Here is an 18,432-nt window from a genome sequence, read left to right as displayed (position 1 = left end):
GTCAGTTGGAGAGGGTCTGAAGTATGTGGCAGTTGGCCATCACAATGCAGGGATCAGTACGTCCTGAAAGGATGGCTGTTATATACGAATTAGCCAGAGATTAACATACAGCCGAAATATGTATCTTTCTAATGTGTTTTTCATGATTCTGCCTTCATCTGATGTATATGTATACTACTTAAGTAAGAAATGTTTCCAGATCATTCACACTATCCAAAGACTGAGACCGGCGGTTATTGTGATTACACAAAGGATACCATGTGTCATTCATCATGCTGCAGCGTGTCTCTAACTTAGGTACCTGAACTAGCTTGGGTGACAGTGAAGAAGTGGAGTAAAATGTGTAGCATGAGACACGTATAATAGAAGTTTAGTAGTGACGATGTAAAAACAATGTACGCTTAACTCAGTAAAACTGTAAAAGCAACTTTCAGTTTTGCTTTAAACAAATTGTATTCCAAATAATTATTGACTAGGATTGCCAAACAAACCTAAAGCTTTTCTTAGTATTATGGTAGCTTCTCCCAAATGACAAGACAGGAGCAAACAACCTCATAAGTCGGTGGCATTATATTATCAAAAGGTTACAATTACAAATAAGTACCCACATTCTGTTTGTAACCCTGAGTTCAGTGACATTCGACGTATCTAGTTGTGCCCCACAAACCGTTTTCTCGAAATAGCCAGTCGGTATGACCCCCCGCAGTTCTCGTGTCACCACTTTCATCAAATGTCCAGGTGACTCTTTACCAAATCTCTGGATGTCGCTTCCCATTTATTAAGCCTTTGATTTCTTGACCAAGTAGATTAGGCGGCAACAACAAAAGGATACTGTGGCAACAACTTAGACAGGAGCGTATGGCAGGAGGTAAATAAGGATTAAGTGTACATATGAGGTAGTATTATTACTTCATATTAGTTTAAGCCGGCGGCTGGTACCGTAATGGTGTAACAAAGTAAGGAAACGACAAAGAGGTGTGATGGAGTATTTCTTTATTTTCACATCAACAGCGGCTTGAAAGTCTGGGCAGCAAGGGATACTCTTGGGCTGTCTGCTGAGATCAACTTGTGTTGCTGTCTGTCGCTGTCCTGTCGTCTCCCTTTCCTGCCTGTCCACCTCTCTTCATATAGCCCCATGGTCAGTCTTAACGAGTCGGCCACCTGCATCCAAATGTCGTGCTAATAGCTGGACACATTTCAGAAATGTCGGCGTTTGTTCCCCACGAGTCAGTTTTATTACTGGTTACAGGTAGTGTCCATACATAAAAGTGCCATTGCCATCTTGGTGGATTACTTCAGTGGTTCTTTGCTGCATGTTGACACATTCGTGGGGCCGACGATGGACACCATAGGCCACATGCAGTGTCCAAACGTCATGGCTGTTTTACTTCACAGCAGGTCTTTGCTGCATAATGATCTGTTGACACTCTTGGGGCTTAACGTGGATTGACCTGGAACTGACCAGGGGAGGTGACTAGCCACTATCTTGCACTGACCGCAGCCACAATCACTGTTGTTGGAGCTGCAGGTTCCTAAACAGCAGTTGGCTCAGACCTTTGGGACAGCCGAAGAAGGGTCATGTCAAAGATGTCTGATTTTTCCAACCCTGGTTTAAAGGCCGGCTCTGTCTTAATAATGTGGTACTCGTCTGCTTATAGATCCTGAAGCCGTATCTTTGCTGCTCTTTCTAAGTAGAAATGCATCAGCCAACTTTGTTTCTGGGCATCAAGAGTGAACAGGGTGACCATTCTGAAAATCTTGCCACCATGATTCAGCATCCTCTGATCCGGTTAATGGCTCGAGTTTGATATGAGGCGTTACCATGGTATCTTGATGTTCATATGAATTAAGGCCGGATGCACGTGGTAGGTGAGGCAAGTATAGGGGTGACACGTGGTAGGTGAGGCAAGTATAGGGGTGACACGTGGTAGGTGAGGCAAGTATAGGGGTGACTCGGGTGCTGCTTGACCCGGATGCGGCTGCAGGAGTCCGTGATGGTGAGTCTCTGCAAACCGGTTACGTTTAACTTGGACTCTTGACCCCTTAGCTTCTGTTTGTAGTTTGAAGGCGCGGTGCCGATCATCTAGGACATGGCCTGTATGGTAACTCCTTGGTTCGTGGATGGCTTATAGCGGGGAATGCTGTTTGTTTTCTATAAAGGAAATGCATGGAACTGTAAGTGTCTCAGTTCAGGAGCAATGTTTATTTCCTGGATGTAGAATGGCTCTCACTCTGCACTTTTTCAAGTTTTCGTGTCCAGGTCTGTCCTCCGTCGTCTGTCGTCAATTTGACCAGTCTGTCCACCTTCGTACATCTGGGGAAGCAAGATTGTAGGCCGAAAAAAGCTAACGTCGTGGATGACATACAAATTATTCTTAGTGCGTTGTAGACTTATCACCATTATCTACTTCTGGTATCTACTTTTGTTATTTATAATCCTCTGGGCATGCGTGCAGTGACTGTATGGTAACAGTGCAGATTCTGTACAGCTTCAGTGTGGATTATTTTAAATGGTCATGCGTGCTTCAGAATTGGACAGTTTGTCCAGAACAAGATCACAAAATATACCTGTTATCCTGGTCTGCAGTACCAGAAATCTTACTTAGCACGTGGCTGTTGTCAGGCATTAAGACTTTTGGTCTGACAAGCTGTTGGGGAATATTTAGTACGTATAAGAATTAAAATAACTATAGTAGTATGTAAATAGTAGATTTATACAGATGATATAATTTGGTAACATTTGTAAGATGTATGATATACTCATAATACTCTAACAAAGCATATTTCAGAAGATTCATTCCAGTCTTAATGGTCCTTAGTATGGTGATCTACCTTCAATTGTTGGCAACCTCATTTTTATATTGTATTGTCCTCTATAGGTATATTATTGTAGGTCTAATCACTAGTTATACATTCTACTGTGGTATTCTAGTTTTACTGTCCTTCGTTTACAGGTTTATACGATGTATGTGTTATCAATCCTTTTGTATTTTTATAATTAACCTTTCTCGTCCCCATATGACTGCAATATTGACTATGTGATGTTAAATATTAACTCAAGTTGGTTTTAGATAAATGCATATTCTAATTCATATTTTGTGACAGAGGACAAGGAGGCAGTGGAGTTTCCGTTCTTCTTTTGTCTGGCACTTCGGAGGCATGGCTATCTGGTTTGCTGGTGTCTCTGTCCACCTGTCGCCCGATCTGACCATCTCCCCATATATGAGTGTATATATATACTCTTATAACACTACACGAGTCTCCAGCCAGGCTTTTCAGGTTTCACAACCAAATGACGGACTCCAGGGATGTTTTCTTCAATGGCAGCGGCTTTATTGGTTACATGACGTCTCTCTCTCTCTCTCTCTCTCTCTCTCTCTATATATATATATATATATATATATATATATATATATATATATATATATATATATATATATATATATATATATATATATAAAGTTACCAGTCCATATAGCCAAGGTACTGGTTAGGCAAGCGAACCGACCTGTATGTCTTGTTAGGACGGCCGAGAAGCCCAGTTCTGCTCTGTTCATCGGCAGGGGTGCTTTTCTACCCATTCCCCAGCATCCGGACCACGTATCAGCCAGTGGTCATTCTGTCTATCATCGTTGACGGTTGATGGTAATCAACATGTGATAGCAAGTTATTAATTGCTGTTGCATATCAAGTAGTTTCATCCTGTCCATCACTGTCGATGACTTGTGATAATTAACACCGATAGCAAGTTGACTGCCTCCTGGACTTGACCACCGGCTGACACACCTGGCCGCCTGACCACTGCTCAGGGTCGGCTTACTTTGTTACACTCTTGGTCAGTCTTGATGGCTGGACGTTAATGTCTTTAATGACCAAACTGATTTCTAATCATTGCCGTTATTCATGACATAGCGCTTTAGTTGCCGGGTTGTGTCTTTTGGGGTGACAGCACATTTCGGAGGTGACGTAACTTGACGCAACCTCAAAAATATACTGCCAACAATGGCGTCATACTAGTCGCATGACGTCACGACCTGAAACGGAGTCACTGACACCATACGAGTATGACGTCACGACGATAGGTCTCATTTCACATCACGACGACCTAAACGATGGTAGTGACGTCACTGGCTGTTGTGACGTGTCGCAATAGTTCAGGGTGGTCCTGAGAAGCACAGATGGGGTAGTGTGGGGTGGATTCAAACATCTAATGTGCACTAACATTGGTGAATTGTCATCTTGATGCAGGCAATAGTGATGGTGCAGATGGTTCCACCGACAAAAGCTCTAAGTCCCAGTTTTCAGAGTCGATAGATACACTCTCCTTCCTTCTCCTTCTGATGATAGTTCCATTGAGAATAATTCTGTCTGCCAGTTAGTAGCAACAGAGCAGTCAATGCCGACTGGCACCTTAAAGAATGGAGAAGGCTCCTGAGTTGAGTTTATTTGGCGAAGGCAGAGTGTTAATGTGATACATGTCAAAACGAACGAGGGTTGGCTGAAAAGTTCCAAGCCTCACTGTGAAAAGAAGTTACAAAGTCCACGTTTGTAATTTATTTTTCTACATAGTCCCCTTCCAAGTTCTCACACTTTTGCCAGCGATGCTCCAAGGCCCGAATCCCGGTCAGGAAGAAATCTTCAGCTACCCTAAAAAAATCAGTCACAGCGGAAATGACGTCATCATTACTTGCAAAATGGCGACCGGCGAGTTCCTTTTTATTTTGGGGAACAGGTGGAAGTCAGAAGGAGCCAAATCAGGTGAATAAGGAGGATGGTCAATGAGTTCAAAGCCACAATCGCGGATTGTTGACATGACCACCACCGATTTGTGAACAGGCGCATTGTCTTGGTGGAAGAGGACACCTTTAGCGATCATCCCTCGTCGTTTGGCTTTGATTGCTTCTCGCAACTGGTTCAGTAGATCAGCATAGTATCTGCCGTTGATAGTTTGACCTTTTTCAAGATAATCAATGAGCAGAATACCCCTGGAATCCCAAAAGACTGATGCCATCACCTTTCCAGCTGAAGGAACAGACTTGACTGTCTTCGGAGCTGGTGAATCAGGATGCTTCCACTGTTTTGACTGTAGTTTTGTTTCTGGTTGAAAGTGATGTATCCAGGTCTCATCCTTGGTTACAAATCGTGCCACAAATCATCGGGATCTGCTTCAAAACGACGCAAATTGTCAAGGGACGTCTGGAACCTGACACGTTTCTGTTCTGCTGTCAAGAGCTTTGGCACCCATCTTGCAGAAACTTTAGTCATTCCTAATTCGTTGGTGATAATATGCTCAACCCTCTCATGAGAGATGCCCACTACACTAGCAATATGTCGAGTAGTCAATCGTCGATCATCCATCAACATATCGAGCACTCGCGTGATGTTTTCTGGTGTGGTTGCTGTTGAAGGCCTTCCTGAGCGTGGGTCATCATCAAGGTTTTGTCTGCCACGCTTAAATTCTGCAGCCCACTTCTTTACTATGGAAAATAAAGGAGCATCATCCCCTAGAGTGGAGACCATGTCATCATGTATCTGTGTTGGGGACATCCCTTTCTTTTGCAAGTACTTGATGACTGTCCTGTATTAAGTTTTGTCCATTTCTGATGATTTCAGAGGGTAGGTTTACCAAAAGAGCTGTAGTTGAGATAAAACTATTAGTACGTTTGTAGTTCTTGTGTCTATGATTCACTAAATGATTGTCCTCATTGGTGGCAAACACCTGTCTCTAAATGGTGGGGAAAAAACTCAGGCTGAGACCTTTTCAGCCAAGCCTGTATGTAGACAGTATACATTAGTCATAATCATATCTAATAATATACGTGCACAATACGTAACTGAGGCAGTACATATATTAACAATTATAATCAGTGTGCACTCATTATGTAATCGTTATAAGAATGTACTTAGAATAGAATTCAACAAGGCATGTGCAAAATGCAATAATGTGGTTTAGTAAATAGTAATTTGTTTTAAGAATTTACAGAGCCGATACAACTTCTGTGGGCCTTCTTTCGGGCGATGGTGAAGCCTGTAAGCGTAACCCTTAAGTGAAACAAGGACGACCGATGGCCGTGCTAACTCCGCTGAAGAAAAAAAACCCAAACGAGTCAATTTTTTTTGCATTGTTCCTCGCATTCTTTCTGGAGAGATGGGTGGTCCTGATAGGCACAGATGGGGTAGTGTGGGGTGGATCGCATGTAAGTGTCCTTCAAAATGGTACCACAATATACGCACTGAAATGTGCCGTTGTGATGTATAGTCCCGTTTACATATACAGGTAGGCATCCCCATGTATACTGTATACATCAATCAAGATAATGAAGATAACCAATAATATAGGCGTACAATACGTAGCCAAAGACATACCACAGGCAGTACATATATTAACAGTAGTAATTAAATAGCATGCACTCATTATCTAATCATTACAAGAATGTACTGATTACATAATTTCATGTGTAAAATACAATATTATTAACTAGCTTTTTCTGGACGCCTAACGGCAGTAGTAATCATGTGGCTATCAGTGGGGAATTACAACTCGGGGTAGAGGATGGCTACTCATACCAACACTACACAACATAAGACCTGAAGCAGAGTTTAGTACCAGTCCCAAATATTCTCACATAATACATATAACATATTTCATTACTGCCTTGTTCATTCACGTCCTCATGTGGACTTCATAGTTTTAAACACCATGATTCCATATCAAAGTGCCGACTTCATAACTTAAACATCAATCTGCCGACTTCATAGTGAAACAGTTTTAAACTACAAATGCTTTGTAGATAATATTGTACTATATTTTGGAAGGGAAAGATATACATTATAGAATATGTGTAAAGACAAATTACATTAACGTTATCAAAAGTGCTGTTCAGTTCGGCACTGAATGAAAATAGTTTTGCAACTCTGTACACTAATACAGTAACACTAAACTGACTACAGAACATTTCATACTCGGGAAATTCTACTTTTCATATCCACACGAGTTTAACCTACACTATGTTGTACAATATTGTTAAAATATCCATTTAAATGGTTATACAAATTACAGTGTACCAGAATGTATCAGGACTTCTACATGTACGTGAAGTTACATTACAACCTAAACTTCGCCAGAATATGGAGTGAAATAGGTACATAAATACACAGAACTTAAGTGTTAAAAATAACTTGATGTCTTACAAGGATACAAGGAGCATGTAGTATGTAACTAAGGGACCCCCATCGTTGGCTGCCCATCACAGTATTTTCAATCTCAACTCCCTGTGGGACATACAACTCTTGCAGCCTACTAGGCGCACCGAGTTAATGTGGCTTTCCCATCCATTCACAGATGGCTGGACTGGGACAGTATTTTGTCCATATTTAGTGCACGTTGCTGTACCTGCAACTAGGTGTTTGCAAGTATTCATGTGGCCACCATCTGGTCATCTACCAACGGATTCGAGGGTTCTTTTAAGTGCACAGGCTTGTGTACTGCACATTAGGGGTTGTGACAACACTGAAAGCGTGACACATGACATCGTATCTGCGTAGAACGACGCTCATGATGTTGAACACTGGATTGTCTGGTTCAGATTCGATATACTGATATATAAATGGAATATTGCTTGTCTGTGTGTAGTGAAAACGTACCGATGAATTTCTCTTTAAACAAGTAAATCAAATATAGTAAATAAAGACTGCGCATCATCGTAATTTCACCTTGCCAACTGAAAATTTAAGTCTCAGAATTTTATTCAACAAACGATCGTAGTTTCAAATTGATTTGTATTACAAACGGGTTATGCACATTAGATGAAACACCGGGAACAAGGAGTGTTGGTGTAAGTTAACGTTCATCAAGTGGGACATGTGCACGTTCATTTGTTTCCAACTACTGCGCTTACCCCACTTAGATGGAGACGGTACAGAGCAGGGTAATGAATCGATAACGTTGAACTTGTGTACGTGTGTGCGGTCACTTTCTCTGCACTCCTCTCTCCTGGCAAATAGTGACCTGTGTCAGTATTTTAACGATAGTGTTTTAAACAGCTTTTTGTACTCTGCAAAATCTGAGGTCTGATGTTTTGATTGGGATCAGCGGCTCGTTGAGTGTTTTATGTGTGCATATAATTGCCATTCATCGATCCACTGTCCAGCCAAACGGACTGTGGTGCTCCATTATCATACATAGTGCTACATAATACCGTCACACAGATTCAAGCGTCACAATCAAGCATTACAAACACCCGTGCACGTGACACCCGTATACACCACGTGACCTGTCGCGTTTGCTCAAGACCTACTGTACGTGTGAGATACGACATTCGATGTACAGTACCTACTGTAAAGAACACTATATATTACCGGCAACCCTTTAAGAGTCTAGCCATGACCAGTGTTGTGGTAGATGTGGAATACTGGTAAGTTAAAGATATTTTAATTCACTGATTTCTGTGTGCAACCTGTACAGAACACACGGGCGGGCACTGTTAAATTACTAAGGCAGGATGTGCATTATGGTTGACGTTGTATTGGTCTGATTGCGGGTTCCATTTGAGCTTGTCTTTGTACAAACTATGGTGGTTATGTTTTAATTATATATTTATTCATTTTTATTTCTTTGTCGAGTTGTGGTTCAAATTGCCAAAGTTTGTCTTTAACAATTCGAGTGCATATAGTTCACCTGCAAGGTTTGTGTTGCAACATTTGATTCCATTATTATTTGGAAGTCTTTGGAATGGATCCAGATTTAGATATGGTTTGAAAAGCTCAGGAGAGCGATAATTACATAAAACATTATTTTGACACAAATAAGGAAATAGTATTTGTACATGATAAGTCTTCTCTTATTCGTAGAATGTTTTCAGACCGAGAACTGTTATCAATTATACATCGATCGTTGTTTCCGATCCATACTACACTCCATTTTCACAATGTCACAACTGTACATATTTAGGGCTTGTTGGGCAAGTCGACTCCTATCTTCAGTGCTCGTTATGGCGGTCGTCATTGCAATTCTTTAACACTCAGGGGGTTTGCACACGATCTTCACCCGTGTTTCAGTGGTGATATCCGCCTATGGCACTACACAATTATAGACTGGTGAGGAGGTAATTACCTGTTTTATGGACCCGCGATCAGTAGTATTAACCGAGGACGAAGTCCATCAAGACTTATATCAAGAATAGTAATATTTTTCACTACAAACCAATTAACGTTATGTCAACAATACTGTGACATGTAAACAACAGAATAACGACATAGCTTGACGTCGTAGTCAATATAACATTTGCTGGGACGTGGGTTTGAGTCAGTATGCTTTTGACCGCCTCTAGACCAATCAGAAAGCCGGAAAAAATATGTTTGCATAATAATTTCCAATATCTTGATCACACCAAACGTAGGTCAGTTAGTATCGGTGTTGAAGGTTTTCCTAGTGCACGTAAACTCGCTTAGTCACTGTGCCGTTTACTGTGTCACAGGGCTCGACGAGTCACATTGTCGCAGAACAAAGACAGGCCCAGTTACAGGCTGAGTGCGTTCAGTCAGGTGTGAACGAATCTGCCATATGCTTAAACCAGTAGCAACTAAAGAGATGGTCTGACGAAACCATCTCGGTCGGGTCAAATATGTTACAGGTCGACATTTGTTTGTAAATAAAGCGTTTCGTTGGAGTTCTTCAGCATTTGAATGGGAAAACAAACATGAGTCGGATTGAGCAGGACTCGAGTTCATTATCTGGGGCTTGATAAGGGGAGACAAGTTATATTATTGGGTTACAGTGAAAGTGGTTGCTTAAGGTTTTTAATCTGCAACACTAAGCAGAGGTTATTCGATTTGCTTATTTGTCTATCTAAAGTAATATTGATACTGTTGCCGTTACATTTATTTTAATTAAACGATTCCCTTTGAAATTACAGTTACATACGGTTGGTATTTAAACAAAGTTAATGTGTTGGGCGGAAATAGTCTTTTTACTACTGACCCATGTCACCCTAAAACTGTAAAACCAGCCAACCATCCTTACAGTGACTGACCGTCTGTCAAGAGCTAAACATGAGTGGCCGTTAACGTACGTCTGATAACTATTCCGGAGGACATTTTTATGCATCCAAGCGGTCTAAGAATGAATGAAAAGATAATTCACAAAAGTATTCTCATTATATTCATTCACAAAACAGATTCTGATTACACACATATGCACAATAACATCTGACATGACACAATGCAATCAAACACATAGGTAAAGAGACTGAAAAATTCTAGTAGTGATCACAGGATGACAAGTTGAAAAGTTTGGCGTTTTTATGTAGCAGTCAGACCCCTATACCACCATAGAAAATTTCTTATCTCTGCGAAAATCAGTCATTTCCTTAAAGTTCTTTACATTCAGAAAAAAGAACATCGTCTCTACACCAGATTTTGTTCAAAACTTGACTACTCATGGTTGTTGCAAATAATTATACATAGTTGTTACAAATCTGCAGTGAGTGTAAATCTTATACATCACTTGAGACTTCGCTCCTTAAAATAAGATAACTATCTTGATAATTTTTAGATATGGGTAGAGATACAAAAAAATCAAATGTATGGGCGTATTTTGATCTGGATAGTGAAGAGAAAAACAAAACAAATGCCGTCTGTGCGGCATTTAAATATGAAAACAATGACTCTGGCCAGTAGGAAATGAAAGTCACGTGATGGTAGTAAGTCGGAAAAAAAGTAAGTGTGGACTTGTGTGCTCCACATGTGGTCCACATGTCATGCCTTGAACTGTATTGTATTACTCAGTTGCCAACTTCAGTATTCACAATCAGGGTTCTCCTCCGATTCCGACTCTCAACTCCCATCTCAGTGGAGTTCCTTGAAACTTTCAAGGCCATTTTTGCTTGTATCCAATTGCATCCTTTCAGAGACCAAGACTAAGTCTACCATATTAGATAATAGACTTACAACATGTTTGTTCATAATATGCCTTTCAAATTAATCAGTGAAATTATAGCGCAAATAGGGTTGCGCAACAAAGAGAAAATGACCAGTCTTCCCACATGCGAGCAAAGCGAGCAAAGGTTGGCAAAATACTTCCCTCGCTTTAGTTCCAAAAATATTTTACTATCAAAATATAATGTTGCCACCATCAAAGCCCAGCGAGACTACTCCAGCGGAAAGTCACAATCTGGCTCCTTACGTGAGGCGTGAACCCTTCCCCTCGAGCACCCATTTCAAGCAACTAGGCACCCAAAAGTTGTTTGTCAACCGTCTCAAGGCTGTTGGTTGAGATGCCAAAGAGTCCCCAGGCGTCCAACTCTGCCTCTTGGACAGCAAAGGTAACGTCGGCAGTGGGGCTTTGCTCGACTGCGCTGGTACCACCGGACCTGGTGACGGATGGCATCGTGATAGCAGGTTCTTCTTCATGTTAGGGATGAAGTTCAGAAGGAGGAGGAGCAAACGTATGGAAATTTCTGAAACTATTCTTTTCATTTCACAACAGGGGTTGCATACCTGAGGTTCGTGTCTATAATTGTTTTAAACTGTGTATGATCAATGTGTTTCAGCGGCAGCTGAGGCTACGCCCCTCGGTACGGCAAGCTGAGGGACTACCTCGCTTCCAAGGCCGGGGCTGACGTTAGTGGCAGGGTGGGTCGCAGGGGTAAGTAGCCGTAGATGTCTTGTAGGCATCAGGGTGGGTCGCAGGGGTAAGTAGCCGTAGATGTCTGGTAGGCATCAGGGTGGGTCGCAGGGGTAAGTAACCGTAGATGTCTTGTAGGCATCAGGGTGGGTCGCAGGGGTAAGTAGCCGTACATGTCTTGTAAGCATCAGGGTGGGTCGCAGGGGTAAGTAGCCGTAGATGTCTTGTTGGCATCAGGGTGTGTCACAGGGGTAAGTAGCCGCAGATGTCTTGTAGGCATCAGGGTGGGTCGCAGGGGTAAGTAGCCGTACATGTCTTGTAAGCATCAGGGTGGGTCGCAGGGGTAAGTAGCCGTAGATGTCTTGTAGGCATCAGGGTGGGTCGCAGGGGTAAGTAACCGTAGATGTCTTGTAGGCATCAGGGTGGGTCGCAGGGGTAAGTAACCGTAGATGTGTTGTAGGCATCAGGGTGGGTCGCAGGGGTAAGTAGCCGTAGATGTCTGGTAGGCATCAGGGTGGGTCGCAGGGGTAAGTAGCCGTAGATGCCTTGTAGGCATCAGGGTGGGTCGCAGAGGTAAGTAACCATAGATGTCTTGTAGGCATCAGGGGGGGTCGCAGGGGTAAGTAGCCGTAGATGTCTTGTAGGCATCAGGGTGGGTCGCAGGGGTAAGTAGCCGTAGATGTCTTGTAGGCATCAGGGTGGGTCGCAGGGGTAAGTAGCCGTAGATGTCTGGTAGGCATCAGGGTGGGGCGCAGGGGTAAGTAGCCGTAGATGTCTTGTAGGCATCAGGGTGGGTCGCAGGGGTAAGTAGCCGTAGATGTCTTGTAGGCATCAGGGTGGGTCGCAGGGGTAAGTAACCGTAGATGTCTGGAAGGCATCAGGGTGGGTCGCAGGGGTAAGTAACCGTAGATGTCTTGTAGGCATCAGGGTGGGTCGCAGGGGTAAGTAGCCGTAGATGTCTGGTAGGCATCAGGGTGGGTCGCAGGGGTAAGTAGCCGTAGATGCCTTGTAGGCATCAGGGTGGGTCGCAGAGGTAAGTAGCCATAGATGTCTTGTAGGCATCAGGGTGGGTCGCAGGGGTAAGTAGCCGTAGATGTCTTGTTGGCATCAGGGTGGGTCACAGGGGTAAGTAGCCGTAGGTGTCTTGTAGGCATCAGGGTGGGTCGCAGGGGTAAGTAGCCGTAGATGTCTTGTAGGCATCAGGGTGGGTCGCAGGGGTAAGTAACCGTAGATGTCTTGTAGGCATCAGGGTGGGTCGCAGGGGTAAGTAACCGTAGATGTCTGGTAGGCATCAGGGTGGGTCACAGGGGTAAGTAGCCGTAGATGTCTTGTTGGCATCAGGGTGGGTCACAGGGGTAAGTAGCCGTAGGTGTCTTGTAGGCATCAGGGTGGGTCCCAGGGGTAAGTAGCCGTAGATGTCTTGTAGGCATCAGGGTGGGTCGCAGGGGTAAGTAGCCGTAGATGTCTTGTTGGCATCAGGGTGGGTCACAGGGGTAAGTAACCGTAGATGTCTTGTAGGCATCAGGGTGGGTCGCAGGGGTAAGTAGCCGTAGATGTCTTGTTGGCATCAGGGTGGGTCACAGGGGTAAGTAACCGTAGATGTCTTGTAGGCATCAGGGTGGGTCGCAGGGGTAAGTAGCCGTAGATGTCTTGTAGGCATCAGGGTGGGTCGCAGGGGTAAGTAGCCGTAGATGTCTTGTTGGCATCAGGGTGGGTCACAGGGGTAAGTAGCCGTAGATGTCTTGTAGGTATCAGGGTGGGTCGCAGGGGTAAGTAGCCGTAGATGTCTTGTAGGCATCAGGGTGGGTCACAGGGGTAAGTAGCCGTAGGTGTCTTGTAGGCATCAGGGTGGGTCGCAGGGGTAAGTAGCCGTAGATGTCTGGTAGGCATCAGGGTGGGTCACAGGGGTAAGTAGCCGTAGATGTCTTGTAGGCATCAGGGTGGGTCGCAGGGGTAAGTAACCGTAGATGTCTGGTAGGCATCAGGGGGGGTCGCAGGGGTAAGTAGCCGTAGATGTCTGGTAGGCATCAGGGTGGGTCACAGGGGTAAGTAGCCGTAGATGTCTGGTAGGCATCAGGGTGGGTCACAGGGGTAAGTAGCCGTAGATGTCTGGTAGGCATCAGGGTGGGTCGCAGGGGTAAGTAGCCGTAGATGTCTTGTAGGCATCAGGGTGGGTCGCAAGGGTAAGTAGCCGTAGATGTCTTGTAGGCATCAGGGTGGGTCGCAGGGGTAAGTAGCCGTAGATGTCTGGTAGGCATCAGGGTGGGTCACAGGGGTAAGTAGCCGTAGATGTCTTGTAGGCATCAGGGTGGGTCGCAGGGGTAAGTAACCGTAGATGTCTGGTAGGCATCAGGGGGGGTCGCAGGGGTAAGTAGCCGTAGATGTCTTGTAGGCATCAGGGTGGGTCGCAGGGGTAAGTAGCCGTAGATGTCTTGTAGGCATCAGGGTGGGTCGCAGGGGTAAGTAGCCGTAGGTGTCTGGTAGGCATCAGGGTGGGTCACAGGGGTAAGTAGCCGTAGATGTCTTGTAGGCATCAGGGTGGGTCGCAGGGGTAAGTAACCGTAGATGTCTGGTAGGCATCAGGGTGGGTCACAGGGGTAAGTAGCCGTAGATGTCTTGTAGGCATCAGGGTGGGTCGCAGGGGTAAGTAGCCGTAGATGTCTTGTAGGCATCAGGGTGGGTCGCAGGGGTAAGTAGCCGTAGATGTCTGGTAGGCATCAGGGTGGGTCGCAGGGGTAAGTAGCCGTAGATGTCTTGTAGGCATCAGGGTGGGTCGCAGGGGTAAGTAGCCGTAGGTGTCTTGTAGGCATCAGGGTGGGTCACAGGGGTAAGTAGCCGAAGGTGTCTGGTAGGCATCAGGGTGGGTCGCAGGGGTAAGTAGCCGTAGATGTCTTGTAGGCATCAGGGTGGGTCGCAGGTGTAAGTAGCCGAAGGTGTCCGGCAGGCATCAGGGTGGGTCACGGGAGTATATGGCCGTAGATGTCTTGTAGGCATCAGTGCGAGTTGTAGTAAGCCTATACTTACAGGTCGGTGGTGCAGAACCGACATAAATGAACCACTAAACTAATAACAAATACTTGGTCAGAGGACTAATGCAAGTAATCATGGGTAAATTGAAAGTCGCCTCCATGCGGACCATGATCATGACTTGGAAGCAAAACCGGGGCTTGAACATGCTACTGAAAATAATTACCAAACGCAAATGCAGATATTTTACAATTCCTCTTACACAGACCTTATGTAATTTGTTGCAGGTTCCTTTGAAGTGACCGTGAATGGCAAACTGGTCTTCTCCAAGCTTGAGGTGGGATCCTTCCCTTTTAACGAGGACGTAAGTACCCACGTGATATGATCCTGGCGATATTGAAACATTATTGGTGATGATACATCAGCTGACAATACTGTCACCGTATACTCATACAGGCATGAAATGTACGTTAACAGTGTCAGTATTATTACCCAAAATAACAACAGAGACCACGTGATGAGGAACGTGGATGTTACTCCTGGAAACAGCATTTGATCATGGGAAACCATTCTGGTACAGATCCTCTCCACGGGCATATTTAAAACCCAATTTACAGCCATTGGTTTTACTTTCCACACTGGATTGAACTATTGACTTTTGTGAAGTTGACCACGTATGTTTTTGCTCTTTCATCAATTTAGAGGTTGATTGACCTCTTCAGGAGCGGTGGGACAGCCTAGTGATTAAAGCGTTCGCTCGCCACGCCAAAGGCCCGGGTTCGGTTCCCAACATGATTCCTATGTATGAATCCCGCTTCTGGTGTCTCCTGCAGTGATATTGATGAAATAATGCGAACAGCTGCATAAAGCCCAACTCCCTCAATGACTTAATCAAAGACTAAAAATAGTCTTAATCAAACTTTACAAAATAAATTAACAAACAGGTCATGTCCACAAGTTTACTCTGGTACCTGTATTACAGTATGTGTTCTTGGCGTTCACTCCCAAGTTGATTCCTCCGAAACACTGGGTTTAGTCCCTCGGTATGTTTTGAATGGGTGTATTCATATGAAAAGAGTTAAAATAACGCCCAAACAAAAATTATGTTCTCGTGGCAGGCCGCTGGTATCCTTATGGAATGGTTGTTTATTTCTTACATAATCAAACATGTCAGATCTATACTTTGAACTTCAGAAGAAAACTTCATGTAGAATGGGGAAGCTGGTAATCCAGAGTGACGTTTACGTTTGTCCCGACTCTCGGTGACCACTCTCAGAAATCATCTCAGATATTAGACTTCCCGGTGTTCAAATATTAAAAATACTGCGTCCTGAAAATCTTTTACATGTAGTTTTACAGTTTCGTTTGCTCCTAGATATGCAAACGTTGAACTGAACAGGGCTTCTTTCTCACTGGTCTTGACATATCTCCTTGTTCCCAGAGTGAAGAACCTGTTTAGATTTATTCTCCGGGAACCTATGCCTGTCGTAAGAGGCGACAACCGGAATCCCAATTGCTTAGATGGGTGCTCATGATGACAGCCTCTGGGTTGTCTGGTCCAGACTCAGTTATTTACAGGATATTGCTGACTGCGGCTGTTAAACAGTCCAAACAAACAATAATAATAACAATAATAATAATCCGAAGAGGTTTTACTTATTAGTTGAATTATTCATACCATATATGGGTCAAAGTTGGCTTATGATAGCTTGTTCGTCTGTTTTCAATGTCCACGTTGTTTTCAATGTCCATGTTGTTGCCAGATTCTGGAGGCTGTCAACCAAGCCAAGCAGGGCCTGCCTCCCAAAACCATCCAAGAAGGTCAAGGCCGGACGTGTGTCATTCTCTAGACGAATGTGACATTCAGAGCGCAACGGTCGTCAAAGAAACTCAGCGTCTACGCCCGAGCTGCTGCTCGAATGATGGCCTATGCAGAAATCTCCTTGCACTGGCTTAATGTACCGCGGAGTTCGGACCGAGACGCCGATTCCCATTTGTCGATCGTATCGCAGAGGACAAGCAATGATATTATTTACTTATATATGTTTCTACACAGATGATACTCAACCAGCCGTTGATATTAATTCACTATTTTATTTCATTTAATGAAGCTAAAGCTACAGTTGCATGGTGTTCGGTGCGTGACATAGTACAGGGAATGTCAGGTAAAAGCAATTTCGTTAGAACATCTTCTATCCGATACAATGTCTCTCTGACAGATGATCTGACTAAATCTCCATCTGAGGTCCAGAGAGATGAAATTTCTCACCAGCACTATGACTTCTTTGTCCAGAGCAGCAATTGCGATCTAAATTTCACCAGTTCCAACTAAAACGGTCATTTGCGAATGTATGTAATAAAGGTCTGTTTAGCAGCAATGCTAAGCAAGCACTCGGTACCACTGAACAAAATAAATTTGCAATATCTGTCAGACAGATTCTATGTTGGTTTTTACTTAAACAGTGGAGGAATAACATGCTGGACGGGAAGTGGTTACTGGCAATATTTCAGCATTAACAGAGAAGGGCCGCCAGTTTTTGCAGAGTCTACAGGTGTATTACATAGGCAAGACGCCCGTATGGCAAGCCGCCCTCACATCTATTAAGAAATGCTGATATCTTAAATTGTTTTGAAATTATAGACATCTGAAATAAAATTCAAGATATCGTAAAATGAATTAAGGATATGACAACGTATATTAATGATATCGTTACAAAACTGCTGATATGTCTATAACATTTTGTGACTTATTGGTTAACAGAAACTGAATAGAAGATACCTTAAAGTAGTTACCGATATCTTTAAAACATTATTGATAGAAACAGATATCTTTAACATAATTGATGATATTGTTTTATGTCTCAATGAATGTGAAAACGGCTTGCCATTGTCAGGACAAAGATAGAGGGACGGGGAGAGAAGAGGAGGGGGAACAGGGTTTGCGCACTCCTTAACACACACACACGTGCGCGCGGGGGCGCGGATCAGCCTATGTACACCTATATACAATGATTATTGCAACAGTAGCCTAATGGTTTTGTTGCAGTTACTATAGTCATGGTAACACGGACATTGCGTCAAAGGCTATCGTCGTCAAGTTAATACGGCATGCAAGTCTCGCGAGGTGCACCTTGGTTCCTGGCTCCGTTTTGCACGGCAATTTGCAATATTAGAGACGGGACCCAGCTTACTTTCGGTACCCGATTTTCTGCGTATATTAAAAAATCAGGTATGGTTCCAAATTGCGCAACCGCAAAATATGACTTTAGTTGATCGGACCGAAATGTCACCGCTATTGACAGTCGTAACAGTTGACTACTTTGGGGATGGTTAGATCGGAAACATACTTGTCCTGCGAGGATTATCGGTTGTTTACTATCAACTAACAATCATGACACCATTCCAAAAGGTATGAAACATTGTACTAAGCTCTCACGAAGTGATGTGATCTATTTACGGGCCCTATATTGACATCGTTGCTGTAGTAGCTACGTAGGGTTTCAACGCGAATTTATCACGGTTTTTTTCCTCATCCCGGAAACCAGCAAACTAATTCTATGTATCCCAAGTACAGCTTATTATGGAGTAAAAGGAAATAAAATATGAATCCAAAATCACCAAATGGCATCAGTTCACCACTTTATTAATAAGTATTCACACATTGTTGACTTTCAGTTTGAGCAATGACAGTGTGGGTCAAGACAAGTTCATGATTATAATACTGTGAGTGTTGTGTATACATAGGAACATGTAGAAGCACAACCTATTTTCTTTTTTATGATTACGAATACATAAAACGAGATTTAAAATCCTAATTTGACTGTTTTTACTCTGATAAAAAC

At 43.5% G+C, this 18,432-nt stretch overlaps 1 long non-coding RNA gene across 1 annotated transcript; it reads left to right on the top strand.

The window, feature by feature from the left end:
• The first annotated feature begins 8,219 nt into the window (after positions 1-8,219).
• On the top strand, positions 8,220-17,027 carry LOC137273729 (uncharacterized). The gene is made up of 4 exons (XR_010956152.1): positions 8,220-8,414; positions 11,550-11,644; positions 14,878-14,954; positions 16,354-17,027. It is a non-coding gene; the product is annotated as an uncharacterized lncRNA (long non-coding RNA).
• Positions 17,028-18,432: the final 1,405 nt, after the last annotated feature.

This window comes from Haliotis asinina, chromosome 2, assembly GCF_037392515.1.
Source record: "Haliotis asinina isolate JCU_RB_2024 chromosome 2, JCU_Hal_asi_v2, whole genome shotgun sequence".
Lineage (NCBI taxonomy): Eukaryota > Metazoa > Mollusca > Gastropoda > Lepetellida > Haliotidae > Haliotis > Haliotis asinina.
Note: the sequence above shows the minus strand (reverse complement) of the source record. Positions and strands in the feature narration are given on the sequence as shown.